The sequence below is a fragment of the Talpa occidentalis genome, unplaced genomic scaffold, assembly GCF_014898055.3.
Source record: "Talpa occidentalis isolate TD23 unplaced genomic scaffold, MPIMG_talOcc4v2.1 talOcc4.14, whole genome shotgun sequence".
Lineage (NCBI taxonomy): Eukaryota > Metazoa > Chordata > Mammalia > Eulipotyphla > Talpidae > Talpa > Talpa occidentalis.
In genome coordinates, this window is record NW_023601433.1 from 69,205,219 (window position 1) to 69,216,672 (window position 11,454).

Consider the following 11,454-nt stretch of genomic DNA (forward strand, 5'->3'; position numbering starts at 1 on the left):
GACTGACTGAAATACACTGCTGAGGGGAGCAGCAGGTGAGACAGGAGATCTCTGATGCGCCATGCGGGTTTCTCTCTGGCCAGCCGTGGCTCGAACCTGTGCTACAGAGGCTGCAGACAGCTTCACAGTGCTGCGCTCAACCGCCTGCGCCACCGGGGAGGCCCTGACATGATATTCTTTAAAAAATAGTTACTGTAAACTTCTTTGCAGGGAGACAGGTTAACAGTCTTTTAATCATTTCCATGGGAGGAGATGGTGACCTTGACAAGGTAGGAGCGGTGGAGGTGAGAGAAAAGGAGTCAGATTTAGGGCATATTTTTCAGTTAGAGTCAAAAGGCCTTTCTATGGAAATTGAATATGGGATGTAAAGGGGCTAATGTTATTTTTGTGGAATATTATTCAGCTGTAAAAAAGAAGAAAATACTGCCATTTTTGACAACATGGATGGAGCTAAATGAAGTAAGTTAGATGAAGATAAATACTGCATGGTCTTATTTATATGTAGAATCTAGAAAAAATCAAACTTAAAGAAACAGAGGGGATTGGTGGTTACCAGGAATTGACAGTTGGGAGAAATGGGGGGATTTCAGTCAAGGGGTACAAACTTACAGAGGTAAGATGAGTGAGTTCAGCATGGCAGGGGGACTATAGTAGCAATAGTGTAGTATATATTTGAAAGTAGCTAAATGAAAAGACATAGACAAACACAGAGGAAGGTGAGTCAGAGATTGGAGTTAAGTTCCACAGATAAGACAGACCAGGGACTGCCAGAAGCTGGAAGAGGCAAGGAAACATTGTCCCTTAGAGACTGCAGAAAAAGCATGGACCAACTGACAACTTGTTTTCAAATTTTAGCCTCCAAAAATGTGAAAAAAATAAACTTCTCTTGGTTAAAGCTCCGCACTCGGTGGTACTTTGTAACAACAGGCTTTGGAAAGTAAAACAATCATTTTTTTAACCTGTGATACATATAAATCTGTACAATTAAGATGCCACTTTTGCAAATATCTAAGAGGATGCCATTTTTAAAATTCCAACTCAAAAAATGCACGAAATCTAAATTAATGCCCTCATATATTTTTCCCCAAACAATTAGACAAATCTAAGGTGGTGGCGGAGGCTAGCTTCATTTGATTTCCAGTGAAGAGTGTTGATGAGTCAGGACCATTACATTCCTCAGAAAATGCCCCTTAAAAAAGCAACATCTAAGTGTCGTGTTTACTAAAAGTGATACCATATGTTGGTTGATTAACAAGTTGTCAGAATATTAGAAGTTCTTGGCTGATTGCAAGAAGGAGCATCTGCTAGCTAAATCTTTCTCTAATGTGTATATGAATATCGCCAGGTTTGGCAATTTTCCTAAATATCAGATATACATTCCTGCAGTAGTTAGCCATCCGAGAGTAACACTGCTGTACTGGTGAGGTTTAAGATGTTTATTCTCAAGAAATCAAATGAAAGGGAGGCCAAAGAGATGGATTATACACACAAGAGTATTTAATGTATCATTCAGAATTGCTTTGCTATTATACTTATATCATCTATTACAACTGATGTTTATTTGACTATCACTTACATGGTAAGTTCAGAAAAGAAAGATGAAATCTCCTTTAGAGCTCCTTATTGCTTTACTATTACTGGAACTTAACAATACCTTTTATTTATAAAGAGATTTTGATTTTATAAATGCTTTCATGTTGATTCTCACAACCCTTAACGAAGGCAAGAAATCATTTCTCCATTTCACAGAAAAATCTGCAATTGAGTTGAGGTAAATCCAGCTGGCTTAGCAGTAGTGAAAACAGAATATAAACCAGGTCTTCTGAGTTCCACCTCTACAAGCTCCATATACAGAGGTTCAGGAGCTGGCTATGACTGTCATGACACAATCTCCTCAAAGTGCAATTCTGGAGTTTTCCTTTGTACCCTTTCACACCCCCTTTGATTCAGTAAGCTACCACACACTGCATTGAGCCATTTTAACTTTAGCAAGTAGATTCAGCTAAGGGCAAAAATTTTTCCTTTACCCTCTTAGGTTCAGTAAATGAGGCCTGCAAATTTAATTTAAAAAAGGCAGATGAACAGGAGTAAAAGAAATATGAATTTTGTTCATGTTTTACATGTAAGGAAGTTCTCAGAAAAGGAGTGAGACTCAAACAAATGGTGAGATTCTGGCTTACACACCACTTTGCAAAGACTTTTCTTGTTTAGGTTTCCAAGGATGATACATTGTGGGAAAGTGACTAGAAAATGTATCAGGGAAACTAGTGAAAGATAAGGGTTATTTTGGTAAGGTTTGTTTATGCAAACAACTCTCTGTCTGCAGTGATAAGAGTTGCTCTCCTTTTTCTGGTACTTGAGTGGGGCCACCTTCACAAAGGGCATGTATGCTCTGCTTTTAAGCAGCGGGCACTATTTCTTAATTACTTTAACCTCAAAAGACTCCTTATGCCAAAATGTCATATTTTGGAATGGCATATTTTGATTTCCTACAACTTCTTTCTACCACTCATCAAGGCAGACATGAAACAAGGCAGAAGAAAAGGGATCCTCTTGTGTTAATGGAGTTCAAAGTTACCTATATTTCAGTTGTTCTGCTTCCTTTGAAATTTCTCTGTACTTATGGCCTTACAGCTAAGTGCCTCAGAGATATGTGCATATGTCACCTTTTCCTTTAGGACTTCTTTGTCCTCTATTTTTTATAACATCCTTGAAGATTATATTATAAAGATGTCTTTTAGTGTTTCAGGTAAATGAGGCATATTATGAAAACGTGGTAATTCTTTTTAAATACTCAAGTCAGGTGTTACTTTTGGGAATTTCAATCATTTCTTTTCTTAATGTAGGAAACAAACAAAAAAACATATCTCCTACCCTCTTATATATAGTAAGTAAAATAAAACAACATAAGAAATGGTTTATTTCATATGCACATAAGACACTACACATGAAAGAACTGAAAACTCCTAAAATGCGGTAAGACCAGAAACCTATATATACCACTTTAACAAAAGTTGACGCATTGTGAAGAAGTGACAAGAAAAGGGCAAAGAGTTTTGGATGGCAGGAGACGTTAATTGTAAGAAGGTACATATATGGGAAGCCAATGAAGATAAGGATTTAATGAGGTTTGTCATCTCAATTCAAGTTGCTTCCATCTCCATTGATAAGTCACCTCTTCTTCTTGGCACGAGAGAGGGGTGGAGATACCGTCTCAATGGGAAATTTATGTTCTGTTCATAGGCAGAAGGGATGACTAGAGAGTTCCTTCTAAGCCTGCTGAATCTCATCTCAAAATAATCCTTATGCCAAAGTGGCATATTTTGAGGAGGCATGTTCTGCTCCCCTTCATTATCTTCAAGGACCTCTACAGTCAGCACCTTCCCTATATTTGCAATCATATCCCCAACCACTCAATTTCTAAGCCTTTCCAGCAAATTGCTTCCCTTCTTGCCCTGTAGCTTCCTTCCTCTGAACTCATGCACCTGTTTGTCTGTTTACAATATCATTTTCCATCCTCTTCTCTTCTCCAACATTGCCCATCCTTCAGAACAAGCCCCAATTTATTTTCCTATTTTAATGCTTCCCCAAAACTCCAATTACATCAGGCACAAGTGAGGGCCTGGTGCTCCTCAGGACCACCAAACTATCCACCAAAAATCACAAGAGCCATCATGGGCATCCCTGGTGTTGCAGGGGTTAAAATCTCAGCACTATCAAGCTATTAACAGCCACTGTGGCCTGAGTTCCATGATTCTGGGCCAGGGAGCTGACCCATATAGCACAACAGACCTCACCTGTCTCACCCACTGCTCCTCTCAGAAGTGTGTTTCAGTAGATTCATCTGTTCTGCTCCCCACTCTGTCTCTGGTGAATCCTCTCTCTCTCTCTCTCTCTCTCTCTCTCTCTCTCTCACACACACACACACACACACACACACCCACCCCTCTGGCCTGCACCCTAGATCTTGCATGCATAAATAAAAATAAATCAAAAAAAAAAAAAAAACAATAGTCATCAGCTCAATACCATCCAGCAATCATGATCTCTTTGGGAGACACACGCTTATGCAGTCTGAGTGGGGCAGAGGTGAGTGCCTCTCCGGATGGCCCAACTAGCCACCAACAGCACCAGGTGTGTCAGCTCAGTGTCTGCCCAGCAATGAGTATTCTTGATGGTAGGCAGCTCTTTCCCAGCTACAGTGGTTAGGCTTGCTTACACTTTCTGGTGCTCTGTGTCTCACCTCCTCATCGAATGCCTATTGTCAAGTTCACAGTTCTCTTTTAAGTATGGGCGCTCCCTTGCTGATGATTATCTCCTATGTCCAGAGAAAAAGAAAAGACTAGGCAGCTGTTAGTCTGCGTCTGCCATCTTCATTCAATTATCCATTAGGTCTCTTTGGATGTATTCATGTTTCATCCTTGGATTGGAGGGCAGGGTCATGGAGATAGGTATGTTCTTTACAATTAATCTGTAACACAATCTGCATTTTTCTTATATAACAAGTTATGAATTTAGATAAACTAGAAAATAGAACTTTCACAAAGAGAACATGTAAAACCAAGCACTATCATATTTTATACTAATATTATAGTTCTGCTAGTGAAAATTCATATCTAGTGAGAGAATTTTAGGAAATTATTTCTAAGAGTGAGTTGGTCTTTGGTGAACATGTACTCCAGTTATGTAATGATTTACATTTGCTGTGACTACTCAAATATAGCCTAATTTCTGTGAAAAGTGGAAATTAGGAAAATTCCATGAAAAAAGGAAAACTGTGGGTTCTCCCTCAACTCCTCTGTCTCTGATGTTGCTCCCCCTTTTTCTATTCACCATCTGCTTCTCATTCATCTTCACAGAAGAAAATGATGTGTAAAGAAACAATTGGGCTAAACTACTCTGTGTCCTAAAAATAATTACCCCAAATCATTATTCTCTATGTTTCAGAAATTATACAAAATACTTAATAACTAAAAATAATAGAATGTAAAATAGGTCACTGGTTGATACTAGATGCTAGTACGGGAAACCTCTTCACACAATTCCTGAGCAATGCTCAACCAACCACTCCTTGGTTATTCTTAGCACCAGGGAGCTCACTCTATTTTAGGAATCAACCAATTTTACTAAAATCCAGTTAGACTGAAATCTTTCTTACAATGAATCAAAATGAGTCCACTCACTGGCACTAATTCTGTACTTCCTAACGACACAGAATAAATCTATTCTATATTCTATTTGAGAGCCTTTCACATATATTAAGGCAACTGCCATGTCTCTTCAAACTTTGCAAACTAAATATCTCCAGTTCCCTCAAATGCAATTCTTATAGGACACAGCTTCTACAGTCACCATCTTTATGACAATATATCCCCTCTGGGCCCTGAAGTGACAGCCATCTCTTTCTGAGTGACACCTATGCTGAAGGATCTTGTAGAGCAGAACAGCCACACAGGTTGTTCTCGTGCTTATTTTTAATGACAAACACTTTATTTTTACACAGAGGACAATGAGTGGAGGTGATGCATGTGTGGAATGTGTGTTGTTTTAAAGTAGTGGGACATTTCAATATAGGTGGAATATTTATGTTTGACTTATATGAGTGATTTTCATTTGTGGGACTTGAAATGTGTTGAAGCCCAGTGGAATTATTGAGTAATAAATGGGAGGGGTTTAAATTCCATCAGAGTAAAATGGGAAAATGTTTCCCTTTTTCACTTTTTATGTAGCAATTGTACCTTAATCTGCTTTTAGGAATAGCTGTTGTAGCAGATTTGCACTTTATATTATATCTTTTTTTTTTTAGTATACATAGCAAAATCCTTTACATGAAGCTTGTAAAACCCCAGATCTTTCTTCTAATGCAAATAAGGTTCCATTTGTATAGCACCTTTAGACTGTCACTCACACTGACTAAGCACCTTCCAAGGGCACAGCCCTCAACTCCATGTTTCTGAGGGTTCACATAAAGCAGACACTCCTGCCCTTCCTCAACAAAGTCTTAAAACACTGACTGCTGTCAGGGCAGATTTCCAGCTAAGGGGGAGGTCACAGGTAAACAGGATGGGTCAAAGGGAAACAGGAAAGTTGACTTCATAAGAAGTATCAGATTTAAAACCAGGAGCAGCATAGAGTGACTCTTTTACTTACTTATGATCTTTGCTAAGTTTTGGACCCTGGCCCCATAATCATTCAAATATAAAGGAAATCACAGATGCATTTGTGAATTCTGCTGTTGGTTGGTGCAGGGAAAAACTATATTATCTCAGAAAAATATACATATAACATTTATGAATATTACATAGATATATATAACAATTATAAAATTAGTGTCTCTATAAATAGGGAAAGAGGTATGCTGAAATATTTTTTAAAGATTTATTATTTATTCATTCAAGAACTGGGGTACAGGGCAGAGGTGTGGAGAGTGAGAGAGCCCATCAGAGACAGAATGGGGAACAGAACAGGCAGATTGACTGAAATATACTGCTGAGGGAAGCAGCGGGCGAGTCAGGAGAGGTCTGCTGTGCCATGTGGGTCACCTCCCTGGCCGGGGATCGAACTTGTGCTGCAGTCGCTGTGGATAGCTTCATAGGCTGCATCCTAACCCCTTGCACCACCAGGGAGGCCCCTGAAATAATGTTTTAAATCACTGATCAAAAAGTTGTATCTGAAAGAAAGCAGGAGACACTCAAGAAGAGGCTCCTTTCCAGTCTCTGCTCTCCATTTATCTTTGATTTAAAAGAGGAAATGTTTTATTAAAAAGTGAACACTTGGGGTCATCATTTACCCAACTGTCACTGTAGCAAGTCTTCCATTTCCACTGTGTATCCTATAAAACCACAGGCAACCCCTTATAGTCGAGTAATTTTGATGTTCCAAGAAGATTTACCTTGTGTTATCCCTGCAGTGAAAGGAACTCCAGTTGAGATAGGTCCCAATTGCATATATAAGAACTCTACTCAGTTTCACAGTTTGGCTGGAAAAAGCTTACTTAGTATCCCTTCCAAGACATTCTTTTTAGAATTTTCTTTACAATTCTTCAAGTGCTTCCACTATTATAATTACCTGTTATTTTATAATTTTTAATTTATTTCAACAAATAACCTGCATATATGATTTTAAAAATCAGAGTATTAATACATACTTCTAATATTTGTTTTTTTTTAAGAGGCATGTATTATTTGTTTGTTTGTTTGTTTGTTTATACAAGCACTGGGTACAGTCAGAAGCGCGGGAGGGTGAGAGAATTCACCAGAACCAGAGCGGGGAGCAGAGCAGGCAGAAGGACCGAAGTACACTGCTGAGGGGAGCAGCGGGCGGCAGGAGAGGTCTGCGCGCCATGTGGGACCCTCCTCAGGTGGCCGGGGAGCAGCCAGGGATCGAACCGGCTCCGCCGCGGGCAGCTTCTCAACCCAGCGCTCAACCGCTGCGCCACTGGGGAGGCCCCATACTTCTAATATTTGATTTACTAGCCTAAAGAGTGCCTTTTGACACTCCATTTGAAAAACAAAAAAAATCAATATACTTGCTGTAATTTCCATTCTTCCTCCCTTCACACACACTTTCCAGTCATTGTTAAGAATATTGCTATTTTTCAGTGAACATTGTTCATAACATTGAAATTTTGAAATTATAATTCCAACACATGACTTCATTTCAGTAGTAAGTGAGTTCTGTTCTCATGTATTCCCTTTTACATCTCCTTTTTCAATCTTCCCTTGAATGACTGGGGTTTGAACTTCCAGTAGTCCCTCAGAAGGATTCACAGAAAATATTTTCTTCTGTTCTTAATGTTGAAAATCCTTTGCTTTATACTTGAAGACAGTGTAGAGTGTAATTTTTTTTTAAGATTTATTTATTTATGCATGAAGAATTGGCATGTAGACCAGAGGTGCGGGGTATGAGAGGATTTGCCAGAGAGAGAGTGGGAAACAGAACAGGCAGATCTACTGAAATACACTGCTGAGGGGAGCAGCTGGCAAGACAGGAGGGGTCTGTTGCGCCATATGTGGGTTAGGTTCCCAGCCAGGGATTGTACTCAGGCCATTGCGGTGATAGCACTGAGAGCATTTTATTTCAGAAAGGCACTTTGAATTATCTTTGGATATAATTACAGCTTTTTCTATTGCTTGGTTTTCTCCAAAAAACCTATTTTTTTAAGATTTATTTACTTATGCATACAAGAGCTGGGGTGCAGGCCAGAGATGCGGGGAATGGGGCTTGAGAGGATTCGCCAGAGACAGAGTGGGGAGCAGAACAGGCAGATCTATCTGAAATACTCTGCTGAGGGGAGCAGCGGGCGAGACAGGAGAGGTCTGCTGCGCCATGTGGGTTAGATCCCTGGCTGGGGATCAAACTCATGTTGCAGTGGCTGCAGATAGCTTCATAGTGCTGTATCTTAACCCTTGTGCCACCAGGGAGGCCCTCCAGAGATACCTATTATTTAGAAATTGGATCTTCTTTGTCTTCTTTAACTTTTTAATCTCATTATTTTTTCAGTTTTCTTTTCTCCAGTTTCAGTTTTTCCCCAGTTCTCTCAACACTGCACTTTATGACTAGATTTTGCTTCCAGCAATCTCTCCTCTTTTCCTCATCAATGTTACCTCATTCCTAAGATCCCTTTATCTATGAGTGTTTTGAAATTTTCTTCACAGTGCAGATCCTCCAGCATAGCCAGTGTCTTTAGGGCCTGTTCATGAACAACTTCTGAAAACCTGACCATGGATTCTGTCTTTCATTCAGTTTTTCCTCACCTTCCTCTTTGGTCATGACATTATTGGTTCCATTGAGCACTTTTCTCTCTTACATGTGCTCATGTAACTTTCACAGCTGACTGAGCTAACCATAATTAAACTCCTCTCAGTTTCTTCCTCTTCCCTGCCTCCCAAGACATTTATTTCCTTTTTTCAGTTTGGAGGGTCCAGCTTCTAGAAAATATCTCTGTCTATACTTCTTTGTCTCCCTTCGCTAATCAATTCCTTTTGTTCTTAACTGTTTCCATCTAATTATGAATCACCCCATCAGCAGAGAAAGGAAAATACCCTTGAGAATTCAAGGGTATGACCTAAAGAGGTTGACCTTATAGGTCAATTTCTTTGAAATCCAGCACTTAATCTTAAAAAATAAAGCAATATTTTTTATTCCAATCCATAACACCTACCTTTGTTTTAAAGTTTTCGTTTGGAGTGTTTTGAAATACTTAGCTATAAAATTCCTTAGTTCTCTATCTTACCTCCATCTTTGCATAAAACTTAAATCTTCAAGAGATAAGCTGTAATAATAAGGTTTCACTTACTTTCTAGTATGTGTGGGGGGAGATCCTCAGAGGCATGAGGATCACAATCTTGATTAAGCCACTTATTTTAAAGGGTCCCTCATTTGCATCTTTGAATCTCTCTCCACTGGCACAAGACTAGGTGCATATTTGGCATCCATTAATTATTTGTGGAATTGACTGGAATTGAACCTGAAAGATTTCTTCACCGTATTGAATATACTGTTGTCTGTTTTAGTTTATTCTCAGTGTAGGTTTAACCAAAATGCTTTCTTCTTTGTACTGCAGGAAAGATGCAGGTGGGCCTGAAGGTATCAGCTGCAATATGTTTATATATTAATCATCAGAAGTCAGCTATTGAAAAAGATATTTCCTGGTCATATCTACCAGCCTCAAGGAGAATAGACTATTTTCTTGAGCCTGAGTGAGGGAGTACTGGTAGACCATTTAGGAGCTTGGAAGCTTGGGATCTGAGATCAAACTGCCTGATTTTGGTCTCTGGTGTTTGTGAATCCATGGACTTGTTATTTGATCTCTCAAGCCTTCATGTTCCTCATGGTATTGGGATGATAATAATATCTACCTCATCAGGTAGCTGAGAGGATAAATGATGTTGCCTGTGCAAATGTTCACCATAACTCCTGAGACCAAGTATGCACTCATTAAATAGCAGCTGTTCTTACTACTAAATGGCTGACTGAAGGACTAGAGAGATCACAGGATGAACTCAAATCATTTCGTTTAAAAATGCTTTGAAAATGTGACCCAGAGGCTAGAGAGCAGTTCTTGACAATAATTAATTGCCTTGGTGTATAACACCATGCTTCCATAATGAATAAATTATTACAAGTCTTTCCCCATTCTCAACTCTTCCTCCAAACTCAGATGCACAAGCAATCTTACCCAGAAATATTCAAATAATTTAGGGAAGAAGATTTTTTCCTGCTATTCCTGTGTTGCAGTCCTTTCTCATCCCTACTTACAAATCCTGAATTCCCCTGGACCCCTTGATGTTCATGGAAATTGAACCACCTACTCTCTTGGGAGAATGGGAATAACTTTGGACTCCCTCTGAGCTTTAGAAGTTAGCTTTAGGGCTTCACCACAGCAGGATTACCCTGGCTGACAAACATATGGAGTCCAGCAAGTTCTTCTCACAGATTGCCCATTCCCCATATGTCCTGGGAGAGCCCACTGCTATCTAAGAACTCCAGAATTAGAACGGGTCATTGAGGATGCCATGTTTGAGGGTAGGCAGACTGCTGACTAGTTATTTTCTAAAATCTTCCCATCCTTTGGCATATACTCCAAGAATTGCCCAGCCAAAACTCTCTAATTAGCTACCATATGGATGGAATCTATAGGAAAAGAATGCACAATCTTTTTCAGTTAAGTGTTCTTATGTACAGATGATTTCATGAAGTGAAAAGGATAACAATTTGTCATACTGTTCTTTTAAAATATTACCAGGTAGCCTTGTATCACACAGTCTGTTTTTTTTCATAGCACAGTATTACTCTGTCTAATGTGTAAAGATCATGTTTATTCATTGGGTTAGTGTAAGAAACATTTAATGGGAAGAATAGGAAAGTTCTCTATTCAGGAGAGGTACTTGTAGCTTTTGAAATCCCACAAAAATAGTCCAGATGGGGACCGAAATTAAAGCATGAAACAATCATCCTGACTTATTTTCCAGCACCATCCCTACAAGGCTAAGGGCTTCACATCCCTCATGTCCATGCATGAGCTTCTAAGAAAAGCATTTGAGACAGCTGACATGGAGTCATGCTGGAGCCCTCCAACCAGAGTTAAGGATCACACCCAGAGGAGGACCAGCAAGCTCCCTAATGGACTGGAGAAAAGCATAGGGTCCAATGAATTAATTCTGTGTTCATGACCAGAGGTGCTACTTACAATGACAGGTGACATTTATGGCAAGCCCTTAGAATGCTTACATTGAGAATGTCTTAAAAGCTTTGGGGGGGTGGGAATTGTATGGGGAATATAACCAAAATGAAAATGCATACATTATGCAAAAATGAAAAATGACGTAAGAATTATATAAAATAAATAATTCATTAAAAAAAAGCTTTGGCTTCAAAGTAACTTGTAATACTTTGAAGTACTTGTCAAACAAATCTTATAGCTCTGGTTCTATAGAATATCTGCTGACTTAT

General features: G+C 39.2%; 1 protein-coding gene across 3 annotated transcripts in view; it reads left to right on the plus strand.

The window, feature by feature from the left end:
- Positions 1-11,454, plus strand: part of KIAA1217 (KIAA1217 ortholog) — a 606,452-nt gene that overhangs the window by 301,917 nt on the left and 293,081 nt on the right. The window lies entirely within an intron of this gene.